The sequence below is a fragment of the Leptonychotes weddellii genome, chromosome 14 (assembly GCF_054177405.1).
Source record: "Leptonychotes weddellii isolate Sample4059 chromosome 14, ASM5417740v2, whole genome shotgun sequence".
Taxonomy (NCBI): domain Eukaryota; kingdom Metazoa; phylum Chordata; class Mammalia; order Carnivora; family Phocidae; genus Leptonychotes; species Leptonychotes weddellii.
Genome location: NC_138382.1, coordinates 74,743,601 through 74,755,835, shown reverse-complemented (window position 1 = coordinate 74,755,835; position 12,235 = coordinate 74,743,601). Strand labels below are relative to the sequence as shown.

General features: G+C 57.0%; 1 pseudogene; it reads right to left on the bottom strand.

Moving 5' to 3' along the window:
* Positions 1-10,945: 10,945 nt before the first annotated feature.
* On the bottom strand, positions 10,946-11,875 carry LOC102739447 (small ribosomal subunit protein uS5 pseudogene; annotated as a pseudogene).
* Between the last annotated feature and the right edge of the window lie 360 nt (positions 11,876-12,235).

Sequence of the window (12,235 nt, the reverse complement as noted above, 5' to 3'; positions counted from 1 at the left end):
GGAGTCACGCATGTCTTGGCCAGACCACTAGACCAAGTGCTCTGGGATGGAGGAGTCACGCATGTCTTGGCTAGACCACTAGACCAAGTGCTCTGGGGTGGGGGGGATCAGGCCTGGCTTGGCTCCCCTTTCCATTGCTATAACACAACAGAGCTTGGCACAGAGCAGGTGTTCACAGAAGGCTGGTCATGGCCAATAGCCCTCCCCCTGGAGTGGGAGGCTTTGAGGGTCTCCGCAGAGCACCCTTTTGCCTGAGGGGCAGTTGGCCACAGAGGAATGAGTGTGGACTGGGTGAAGGTTCATACTTGTCCCTCGGGGAATGGAGCTCCAGAGGGGCAGGTGGCCAGGGAGGAGGTGACCTCTGGCTGCACTGCTTAGCCCTGCCCTCGACCCCAAACCACAACCTGCTCTCAGGGGAGGTCCTGTGTTAGCCATGACATTTTGGAATAAATTCCATTCTCTGAGTTTGGCCAGGATGAATCCCAGCCCTACCACTCACTGCTGTGTATCCTTAGGCAGAGCCCTGCCCTTCTCTGGGCCTCTGGGCCTCAGGTCCACTTCCCGGCACGGTGCTCAGCACAGCACGCTGCTCAGGCAGGAGGGGGCTCAAGAGTGTCAGGGGCACAGGGAGGGACAGGGTGTGGTCTTCGGTGGGGGGCACCCCCAAAGCCACTCTGCAGCTAGTCTGCAGAAGGCATTAGGAAAGATGGTAGAGAGAGCCTCCGAGTGGCTGCCAAAAGGAGGTGAGCACTGAGTGTGTGTGTGTGTGTGTGTGTGTGTGTGTGTGGGTGTGTGTGCTGTGAGCGAGCTAGCTGGTGAGGAAGAGCCTTCAGAGGAGGGGAGGAAGGGAATGAGCTGGAAAAGCTCAGCACTGCACCAGCAGTGAAACCAGAAGTCCAGAGGCAGGGAGCTTGAGGGGACTCTACAAGGGCAATGCAATCAAAGCATGTGTGTCTGGGGGTGGGGGGGCCTAGATGGAGGGAGGGACTTCTCAAACTCTGGAGAGGAGGGGAGGATTTCGGGGCCAGAGGGTCTCACTTGGTTCCCTAGCATCCCTGGTGTCAAGGGCTTGCCCTCTGCCGCCCAGGACCCCTGTTTGAATTTGGGCTCTTCCACTTGCTAGCCATGTGACCCTGGGTGAGTCCTTTGCCTTTGGAAGCCTCAGTTTCTTTGGCTGTAAAACTGGGATGATGACAGAACATACCTGTGTATCAGTTTGCCAGGGCGGCTGGGGGTACCCCACACTGGGGGGCTTAAACAACAGAAATGTATTTTCTCACGGTTCTGGAGGCTGGAAGTGCAAGATCAAGGTGTGGGCCGGTTTGGTTTCTTCTGAAGCCCCTCTCCTTGGCGGGTAGACAGACACCTTCTCCCAGTGTCTTCACATGGTCCTTCCTCTGCGCGTGTCTGTGTCCTAATTTCCTCTTCTTAAAGGACACCAGGCATATTGGATTGGGGCCCACCCTTATGACCTCATTGAACCTTAATTTCCTCTTTAAAGACTGCATGTCCAAAGAGAGTCACATTCTGAGCTACTGGGGGTTAAGACCTCACCGTATGGATTTGGGGGGACACAATGCAGTCCATAATGCCTGTTTTGGTCTGAGTTCCCCTGAGAGCAGGCTAAAGGAAGGGCCTGGGGGGCTGGAGGCGAGTATATTCCCAGGAGCGAGCGAGGGATGGGGAGGCGGGGAGTGAAACAGGAAAGAGCAGATACAAACATACATTACTGAGCTCACCATTATGGAAGTCTGGGTGGCCAGTCCCCTGGGATTGTCTGAGATTCTTTATGAAGTACGTCTCAGGCCCATCAGCCTGAAGAAGAAAGGGGGAGGCTTTTACCCCATGGCTCCGTTTCCCCTGGATCAAGGGTTGCCCTGTAGGGTGTTGCAGCTGGCCATGTGTGACCGCTGAGTGGGTTCCTGGGGCGGGGAGGGGTGCCCACACGGGGCATCCGAAAAGCCCCGGGGGGGAAGCGAGACGAAATTCGTAGGCTGAAGCATCCTCATCCTCATCCTCATCCTCATCGGGCTGTGGCTGCCTGGAGCTGGCCAAAGCCGGCAAGGGCTGTCCACCGCCCTGGCTGGATTAAGAGGTTTGAAGTCCTGCGTAAGAGATGTTCTCTACCCCTTGCGGCACTCAGCTCTGTCCCTGTCCTCCAAGTTGCTGGCTATCTGCAGACCCTGCAAGACGTTATGCAGACAGTTTGCTGCATCTGGGGTCTGTTACCCACGCCTGAACAGGTACTCACCGCTCTGAGTTCCATGAGACCCACACTGTTCGAGGCTTCCTGGTTTCCCCTCCCCCCTCTCCCTCCTCCAGCCCAGGTAACCAGGACCTCTGACCTAACAAACCTAAAGCTGCAGGGAAGAGAAGCACAATTCCAATGGGGGAGGGGAGCGGTGGAAGGGATGGGGGGGGGGGCAATCCTGTGTCCACAGCTTGTTCCTGGACTGTGTGTACCAGCTAATGGGGACCCGGCACCATTGACCTGCTGTGGGTTCTGTGCCCAGTGGGCCAGAACACGAAGGTGCAGAGAGCCCAAGGAGCCTGCCTTGGCCACCAGGGGGGCCCGAGTCCAGCCTTGACTCCCAATCCAGTGCTCCTGGGACCACACTCCAAGAGAAAATGTGGGGGTCATGGGGAGAGAGAGGGAGAGGCTGGGACAGGTGGGGACCTTATGCCCACTCCCCTCCAGAGTGCTTCACATACAGTTGGTGCTTACTAAATATGTGCTGGATGCTGGGTGGGTGGGTGGATGGACCGACGGACAGACAGGTGGGCGGGGCCTAGCCCCGGATTCCCAGGCGGCCAGTCTGGCGCTCCCCTTCTTGGCTAGCCTTGTCTGCTTGCTAGCAATCTCCCTTTCAGTTCTGCGGAGTCACCGTTCTCGACCCCTTGTCAGCTCTGTGTGCCAGGAATTTGGAGGGAAGAAAGACCGACAGAACCTCAGAGCCTCAACACCACCTGACCTTACTCACGATGAGAAAACCGAGGCAGGGGGAGAGTCCTGAGGTTTGCTCAGCCCTAGAATGCCCCACCCCCACTCCCCCAGCAGCGTTGGGCTCCTACCCCTGCCTGGCTCACCTACCACTGTGGGGAAGAAGCCTTAGGACTTCTCTGTCCGATTTTGGTAACTAGTTTGCCTTTCCCCGGGCGGGGCGGGGTGGGGCGGGGCCGCGGCGGGCCGTGGGGGCGGGGGGAAGGATCTGGTCTGCTGATGGGGTTCCCTGAGCCCCAACCAGTCATTCTGAATCCTTCCGAAGTTGTGCTAACACAACCCGTGAAGCTCCAAGGAAGCTCTGGCTGGCCTCCGAGAGGCATGGCAGGGCTCCCCAGCATCTCCTGGCCCAGTCTATGGGCTGCCCCCCCACACCACTCCCTCCCCTCCATGAGTCTCTCTTCTCTCCCCTCGTGGGCCTCTCACCCTTCTCCAGGGTCTGGAGACAAGACCCAGGAGGCCACTTCTGTCCCCCACCTATATATGGCACGGGGCCGAACCCTGCCCCTCTCTGAGCCTCAGCGGGGCAGGTCAGCGACCTGAGTTGAGTCCCTTCTGACCCAGACCCTCCAGGACTCCTTGGCCATCAGAACTCTATCTTCCCTTCTCCCTCTGTCTGCACCCCCTTTCTCTCTGGCCCCCCTCTTGCCTGCACTCTGGCCTCTCTCCGACGCCCCTCTAACTCCCCCGCTCCATATTCTGCCTTCTCCCTCCTCTTTCTCTCGCTCCTCCTGACCACCCTCCTCCGAGAATGCCAAGTCTGCAGGTTTCCCGCGACCTTGAGCAGCCAGCAGGTCGAGAGCAGAGCTGGTAGCTCAGAGCTTTGCAAAGGGGCCTCTCCCAATGGAGCCCTGCGCGTGCACTCCTCTCCCATCCCCTATCCCACTTGCCCTGCTCTATTTCCCCCCATAGCATTTCCTATCTTCTCACTGTTTACTTCACTTATACATTATATTTACCGGCCATCCCCTCACGAGAACGTCAGTTCCACAGGGGCAGGGATTTTTGTCCCCAACGCCTAGAACAGGCCCGGCGCACGGTAGGTGCTCAGTGGGTAACTGATGAAGATCTCCTCCCCTCTCGCTCGCTAACGAGAGCCACGATTTATGGAGCGCCTTTTGGGGCGCCACCTCATTGCCTCTGATCAACAGCTCTGTGTGCCCAGGACTCTGTCGGGCCCCTCTGGGAAGATGGGGAAAGCGAGGAAGGGCCCAAACGCAAGGACGAGTCCAAGGTCACCGTGGTAAGCGCTGGAGCCGGGATTCGAACCCGCGCGTCCAGACCCCGGCGCCTGCGCGCTCGGTCCTTCCTCCGAGCAGCCCCGGGGGGCATCGCCCGCCCGCCCGCTCCGGAAAAACCGAAGGGGGCGGGGCCAGTCCTGCTCCCAGGCCTTCGGCCACGCCCCTACAAGTAGAGTGGAGAAACTGAGGCACCCCCACGCCCACCCCCGGCTTCCTCGGATTCCCCGGAAGCCTCCTTCCCAAACCCAAGTCGACCGGGAACCGGCCCGCGGCCCCCTCCCTGGACCCTCCCCTACTCCCCCTCGCCCCGCCCCTCCCAGCCCCCCGCCCGAGGCGGAGCTTAGCCCGCGCCCACCGGGAGCCGGGGAGGGAGAGAAAAATGAGTTTTCCTGCCGCCCGGTGGCGGTGTCAATTGATCGGGCGCGGGCGGGGGCCGCGCGCCGGGCTGGGGGCCTCGCTCGCAGCTGCCGGCGCACAATTATCGGGAAAAAACTGGGGCGGCTGCTGCGGTGAAATTAGTTATCGATCCCTCGGCGGGGCCGCGGGGCCGCGCTCGGCGCTGACGGCTGCACACCCGGGCCCGGGCCGCTGGGCGGGGTGGGGGGGGCGCCCTCTCCCTCCTCTCCTGCCCCCTCCCCCCGGCCACCTTCCCCCTCTCCCCTCCTCCCCCCGCCGCCCTGCTCTCCTCTCCCATTCATTCCGCCGCAGTATCGACCCACGCCGGCCCGCGTGGATAGGCGCCCCCTCCAACTGCCCGGGCCCCCCCATCACTCGACCACCCCGCCCGCGGGCCCTGCTTCGGGGGAACCCGCGAGCTGGCCCCCAGGAAGGAAGGACGCCGGGGGTGGGGCAGGGTGGCTCCCGCGGAGACAGGGCAGCAGGTGCCGAGGGTGGGAGCCGGTCCTGCCCCTAGAAGACGGGCTTTGGGGCCCTGCTGCCTGGGGAGGTGCGTGACCTCTCTGAGCCTCATCTATAAACCGGGGTAGGTCCCACACCTTGCTTATCGAGAGGATACAATGAGAGGGTTCAAGAGAAGTGCTTGCGCTTGTCGCTCCCGGGGAGCGTGTTGGGGGTTTATTTCGCCCTTATACCGCCTTTTCTCCCCAATGCCTCTAGAAGCTGTGTCATAGCCCCAATTTAGAGATGAGAAAACTAAGCTCAGAGAGGGGAGACGCTTTATCTGTGGCCACACAGTGAGCTGGTGGCCCCAGGACTCTACAAAGCCAGCTCTCAGAGGGGAGACCCCAGGTGGGTCTTCTCAGTAGGCTGCTGACATATCCCAGAGCCTGGGCTGGGGGTGTGGTCAGGGAAGAAGGTCAGGTCTGGGACCCCCAGCCCTTTGTCTTAGGGCAGCTTGGCCCTGCAGCCTCTAGGGAGGAGGGAAAGAGGAGAGAGAGAGGGGAAGGGGAGTGAGGACGGAAGGGCCTCCCATCTCAGAACTAGGCTGGGGGGTGTGGAGGTTCTGAGTTTTAATCCTGACCCTCCACTCACCAGCGTGTGACCTTATGCAAGTCCCTGTCCCTCCCCAGGTCTCCTGCAAAGAGGGGTTAGACCTTGTGCCCCCAAGGCTCCTTTGTGCTCACCCACCTTGCCTCTGCCGCCTCTCCCCTGCCTGCTTGCTGCAGCCTCATTCACCCCTCCAGCCCATCTCCATTGAGCACCTGCTGTGTGCCAGGAACTGTGTTGGGCACAGTGGGCACAGCTGAAAGCAAGACAGTCCCTGTCCCTGCTCTCTTGGAGCAAGACCGGTATTGAGCAAATCACGAAAAAGCCGCATATGGATACCTGGAGTCCAAAAGGCACCTTGTGGTCAATCTGGGAAAGACAGGTGTGCTAGTGGGCAGGGAAAAGGGTGAGGTTGGCAAGGTCAGGCCATGGAGGTCTGGGGATCTATGAAGGAGCTTTGTCCCCAGTGAAGGGCTTTGAGCAGGGGAATGCCAGGGTCAAGTTCGACCCCACAACTGAAAGCCTGAGGTTCAAAAATCCTGCATGGGAGTCCTGGTTCTGTTCTTGGTCTCTCCGAGCCTCAGTTTCCTCATCTGTAAAATGGTAATGATCTGCACTGCTAAAGGAGCTATGGGGTTTGGAGTGGGTCGGCCCTGTGTTCGAGTCTTGCCTTCAAGCCGTGGGACCTTGGGCGGTATCAACAAGGGGCTCAATGGAAGGATTGGGGCAGTATAGAAATTCAAGGGCTCTGTGCTCCTTCCTTCCAGCTTTCCTGGCTTCCAAAACGGGGCTGCAGAGGTGTGCTCAAGATCTGGAACAAGGTCTCCCCTCTGACAGAGAAGGTGGTGGCCTCTCGGCTGGCCAGAGGAGCCCTGACCTGATGCAGAGAGACAGGGCCAGAGGGTGGGGGCTGGCTAGCGGTTCCCGCCTCTTATCCATGTGGGCTGCTGGGACCCTGACTGATGTGAAGAGGTGAGGGTGGGGTGGCCTGGGGCAAAGGGGTCCTGAGCCGAGTGTCCCCTTGCTGGCTACAAGGGATGACAAAGACAAAGCTACAGATGGACATTCTGGCCTGTGGGGACTGGGATTGCTTTAAATAAAAACCAACTCTCCCTGGCTTCTAGAGAGTGGAATATGTTCTGTTTCTTGATTTGGATGCTGGTTATACAAGTGGGTTCCTTTGTAGATTCATACAGCACATCACCTAGGGTGTGCTTCCGTGAGCTCCCAGGAGAATTAAGTCCTCACCCTACGACCTGCCTATGGGTCCAGAGGGAGCGCAGGTTTGTGCGTACGGGTAAGGACCCTATGCCAGCTTCCCTGAAGAGCCCACCCTGCAGCGTCTCAGATTCCCAGGACCACAGATTTGCTCATGCTAGAGGGACCACCGAGAGAGGACAAACAGTGATACCTAAGCATCAAAACCATCTTCCCCCTAGCCAGGTAAGAAAACAGGCACAGGGGCATCTGGGTGACTCAGCTGGTTAAGCATCTGCCTTCGACTCAGGTCATGATCCCAGGGTCCTGGGTTCGAGCCCCCTGTGGAGCTCCCTGCTCAGCTGGGTACCTCCTTCTCCCTCTGCCTTTGCCCCTCCCTCCTGGTTGAGCACGCTTCCTCACTTACTTTCCCTCTCTGTCAAATAAATAAATAAAATCTTTATTTATTTATTTGACAGAGAGAGACACAGTGAGAGAGGGAACACAAGCAGGGGGAGTGGGAGAGGGAGAAGCAGGCTTCCCGCCGAGCAGGGAGCCCGATGCGGGGCTCGATCCCAGGCCCCTGGGATCATGACCTGAGCCGAAGGCAGCCGCTTAACGACTGAGCCACCCAGGTGCCCCAAAATAAATAAAATCTTTTTAAAGAAAAAGAAAGAAAAGAAAACTGAGGCACAGAAAAAGCCAGCAACCTGGCCAGGTCCCCCAGTACTAAGATAGAGCCAAGATTTGAAACAAGACCTGCCTACCCGGCCTCAAGGCCACGTGTTTTCTATGACCCCTTTCCCTCCTGCCCTATGTTTTGCCCCTCTGACAGCATCTGACTACACCTGCCATCAGTCCATGGGAGGGGTGCAGGCGAGTGCAAGTGGGGAAGGACGGGGAGCAAGGGAGGGGAGAGGAAGGTGAAGTCAAACAGTGACCTGGCCCAGCAGGCTCCTGGAAGCCTTGGCCGGTGTAGTGTGCAAATGTGCATCTGTGTCTATAGATCCATAGGAATGTGTGAGAGTGCCTTCGGGAAGGCTTTCATAAGCGTGCGTGTCTGCAGGTACAGCCGTGTATGTGTATAAGGATCTGGGCACTGTGTACATGGGCATGACTGCGCATGTGTGCATTGATTGCTGAGTCTGCGTGTACATATGGGTAAGTGTGAGTAGCTCCGAATATGCACGAATAACTGTGTTCCGGCCCCTACGCACGTATGCGCTTATGTGTGTGTGCACCTTCGAGCGTGTTCGTATGTGCGCCTTCCGTGTGCCTGTGGGTATCTGTTTGTACTTGGGTTTCAGGGCACACCTGTGTGTGCGGGTGAACCTCCCTGTGAATGCTTGGAAGCACACAGAATGGAGACCTCTGTGGGTGCCTGGAGTCGCATGGGTGTGTACGAAATGGCTGTGTGTGCTGGTGCAGCCGATATACGTCTGCATGCTGGCACGCACGGTGGGCAGGTGCACGTGCTGTACGTACCCACCTCTGTGGTTCGTTCCCTCCGCGCTTGCATACGAACGTGTGTAATTCTTCTGCACGCATATGCACACATGCCCAAGTAGCTGCTCCCCAGTACACGCACATTTCTGAGGCTGCTTACGTTCGCGCCTGGGTCTGTGTCTGCCTCCTTGCACAGGCGGAGCATACACGCGGGTCATCCCACACTCACTCCGTAGCACACCGCCGTGGGGAGGCGGGTGCTTTTTGATGCTTCAGCAGAGCGCGAGGGGACAGAGAGAGCAGGGCCGGGCTTGGCTTCTCCTTGCCTGGTAGAGGGTGCTGGAGAGGGAGGCCGAAGCCGGCCAGGACCACCTGGCTGCCCTCTGCACCCAGCTGGGATCCAGGGGAATGGCCTCCGGGGCTGGTGGGGGGCAGGAGACAGCAGGTGGCCTTGATGAGCAGGCTGAGGGCTACCCCCCCTCCCAAGGCCCCTTGCCAGGAGATGCTCTGGTGAGCCTCTGAGCTTACAGAGACCAGCTGCCGCCCGCTTGGGCCTCCTACACCTGCATCCCAGCCTCTGCTCGGGGCATGGGGCTCCAGGGGCCAGGCTGTGGGGCCTGGCTCCTCTCAACTTTCTCTCCACCCTGCAGCCCTGACTTCAAGGCCCAGACTGGGGCTGGGCTGGGGCTCTCCTCCTACAAAGGCAAGATGCACAAATCACCTTCCTCAGGTTGGGTAGCAATAATGGAGCCTGAGTGCAGAAAATCAGGACGCGCCCTCTCCCTCCCTCCCTCTCCCTGCCCCCCCACCCCACCCCTGTTCACCCTGATCCCTAACCTAAGTCTGTGATGCCCCTCCACCCAGCACAGCTTGCCTCTCTGTGCACACAAACCCCCAGCCGGCCCCAGTTCGCTCACCCTCTTTGTGGTTCCTGCACCTCTGTCCCTTGGGGTCACTACTCACCCCGGGTACAACTCTTCCTCCTTAGAAGACGTTGGGGCCTCCCAGGGGCCTCCTTTCCCTGCTCAGACTGTCCCTCCAGGGCACCATAAGGACCCCTTGGCCAACATGCTGGCCTTTCCTTTCCCCTCTCCCGTCTTTCCCAGGGACTGCCACTTGTCCCGGCACAGTGGTCTGCCCCGACATGGTCACTGCTTGCGTGGCTGCACCTCTGGAGTTGGAAACTCAGTCATCCCCACCTCCTGCCCAGCTAGCCCTCTCTCTCCTCTTCCAGACCCCTCTGTCCTTCAGGTCCCGCCGCTCCCTGGGACTCCCCATGTCTATCACTTCCTGTGCAATACCGTGGGACAGTCCTGCCCTCGGGCCAGCCCAGGACCTGCAGGAACCCAAACCAGCCTCACCAGACTTCACCTGTGAGTGACGGCATTGCCACCTTAGGCCAATCTCTCGTGGTGACCGCCTCACCCGGAAGCTGCACCCCTTTGGTTTCCCTGTGCTCTCTCTGCGTGTCCTGTTTGCCCAGCTGGCTCTCCTCGCTTTCCCTTTTGATGAACTGAGGGTGTGTCCTGGGCTCTGCCTCTGACCCCCAGCCCTCCCTGGCGGTGCCCCCCTCGGCCATGACCTCCTGGACTTCCAGCCCCACTTCTTCGCCTTTTCAACACCAGATCCATCATGTCTGCTGCCCCTCTGTCCCCACAGCCCACACAGGGCCTTCCCACCCAGGCAGGAAACCGGGACATCACCCTTGCCCAAGTCTTCCTCCTCACCCTCCACGTGCAGTCAGTCACCAAGTGCCTGTGCTTGGGGTTCACTGAGCTTCTTGGATACACATTTTATTAAGTTTGGAAAAGTTTCAGGCATTATTTCTTCCCATATGTTTTCTGTTCTCTTTCTCCCTTCCTCTGGGACTCCAGTTACCCATATATCAGACTGTTTGGAAATGTCCTACAGCTCACTGATGCTCTTTCCATTAAAAATAATCTTTTTTTTTGGGCGCCTGGGAGGCTCAGTTGGTTAAGCGACTGCCTTCGGCTCAGGTCATGATCCTGGAGTCCCGGGATCGAGTCCCGCATCGGGCTCCCTGCTCAGCGGGGAGTCTGCTTCTCCCTCTGACCCTCCCCACTCTCATGTGCTCTCTCATTCTCTCTCTCTCAAATAAATAAATAAAATCTTTAAAAAAAATAATAATAATCTTTTTTTTCTGTTTCATTTTGGATAGTTTTTTACTGCTATGCCTTCAAGCTCACTAATCTTTTCTTCTGTCTTGTCTAATCTGCCACGAATCCCATTCCATGTATCTTTTATCTCAGACACTGTAAGTTTCAACTCATCAAGGTTCAATTTGGATCTTTTTTTTATGTCTTCATGTCTCTCTCTACTTAACATTTTGAAAATATAGAATACAGTTATAAAAATTGTTTTAGAATCCTTCTCTGCTAATTCTAACATCGTGTCAGTTTTGTGTCAGTTTCAGTTGATTGATTTCTTTTCTTTAGGGGTCACGTTTTCCAGCTTCCTTTTATGTCTGGTGATTCTCTTTCTTTCTTCCTTCCTTCCTTCCTTTCTTTCTTTCTTTCTTTCTTTCTTTCTTTCTTCCTTTCTTCCTTTCTTCCTTTCTTCCTTCCTTCCTTCCTTAACAGGCCTTTAATTCCTTTTATTTTTCTTGTATACAACATGTGGTGGCCACAGCTGGAGGCTGGGTCCTCCGCACAGAGACTCTGGCATGTGTCTTTACAGCCTCCAGCTGTGGCCACCACATGTTTTATACAAGAAAAATAAAAGGAATTAAAGGAAAGAAGGAAGAAAGAAAGATCCCTGATAGATCAGAGACTTGGTGAACACAGTCTCTTTCCAGAGATTGGGGTGAGACAGCTGTAGGTCTTGGGAATGTCATCAAAAGTGGCCTGGGCGTAATTGCCCTGGGTGGCAGTGCAGTCCCTGGCTGAGGTGTAGTTGTCAATACCAGCCACCGTCAGTAGCTTCTTGGGCACAGGGGCTGAGACAATGTCAGTGCCCCTGCTGTTGGGGATGAGGCACACCAGCACAGAGCTGTAGCGGCTGGTCACCTTGCATGGGACAGTATGGGGCTTGCCGATCTTGTTCTCCCAGTACTCTTGCTGCACAGGATGTGGAAAGCTTGGCTAGGATCATGGCCCCACGGATGGCGGTGGCTACCTCATTGGAGCACTTATACCTCGACTGATGTGTTCATTGTAATCTCCAATGGCAACAAATATCTTGAACCCAGTCTGTTGGCCAGCACGGGTCTGCTTCTGCACCTACATAGTCTTCAAAACCTCATCCTTAAAGGATGCCCCCAGGAAAAATCAATGATCTCAGATGCCCTGATGGGCAGGGAGAAGAGATAGATCTCCTCCAGAGACTTGATCTTTGTGACCTTGACCAGGTGGCCCAGCTTGGTGTTGGGGATCCACTCCTTGTCTTCAGTCTTGCCTCCCTGACCACAACCCCGACTCCAGCCCCAGATGCCACTGCTGAAGCCTCCATGGAAGCCACCGGCCTCCCATTCCGGGTGCCTGGCTCCTCCAGGCCCTCCTGGAGCACCAGCATCATATGCTGCCATATGGTGTTTTCTCGGAGAAGAAGAAGTCTGGTAATTTTCTATTGGATGCTAGACATCGTGAATTTTGGATCTTTTGTATTCTTTTTTTTTTTTTAAAGATTTTATTTATTCATTTGAGACACAGAGATACAGAGAGAGAGAGAGAGCATGAGCAAGGAGAGAGGCAGAGGGAGAGGGAGAAGCAGGCTCCCCGCTGAGCCGGGAGCCCAATGCGGGGCTCGATCCCAGGACCCTGGGATCATGACCTGAGCTGAAGGCAGACGCTTAACCATCTGAGCCACCCAGGCGTCCCTGGATCTTTTGTATTCTTATAAATCTTCTTGAGCTTTGTTCTGGGAAGCAGTTAGATTACTTGGGAAC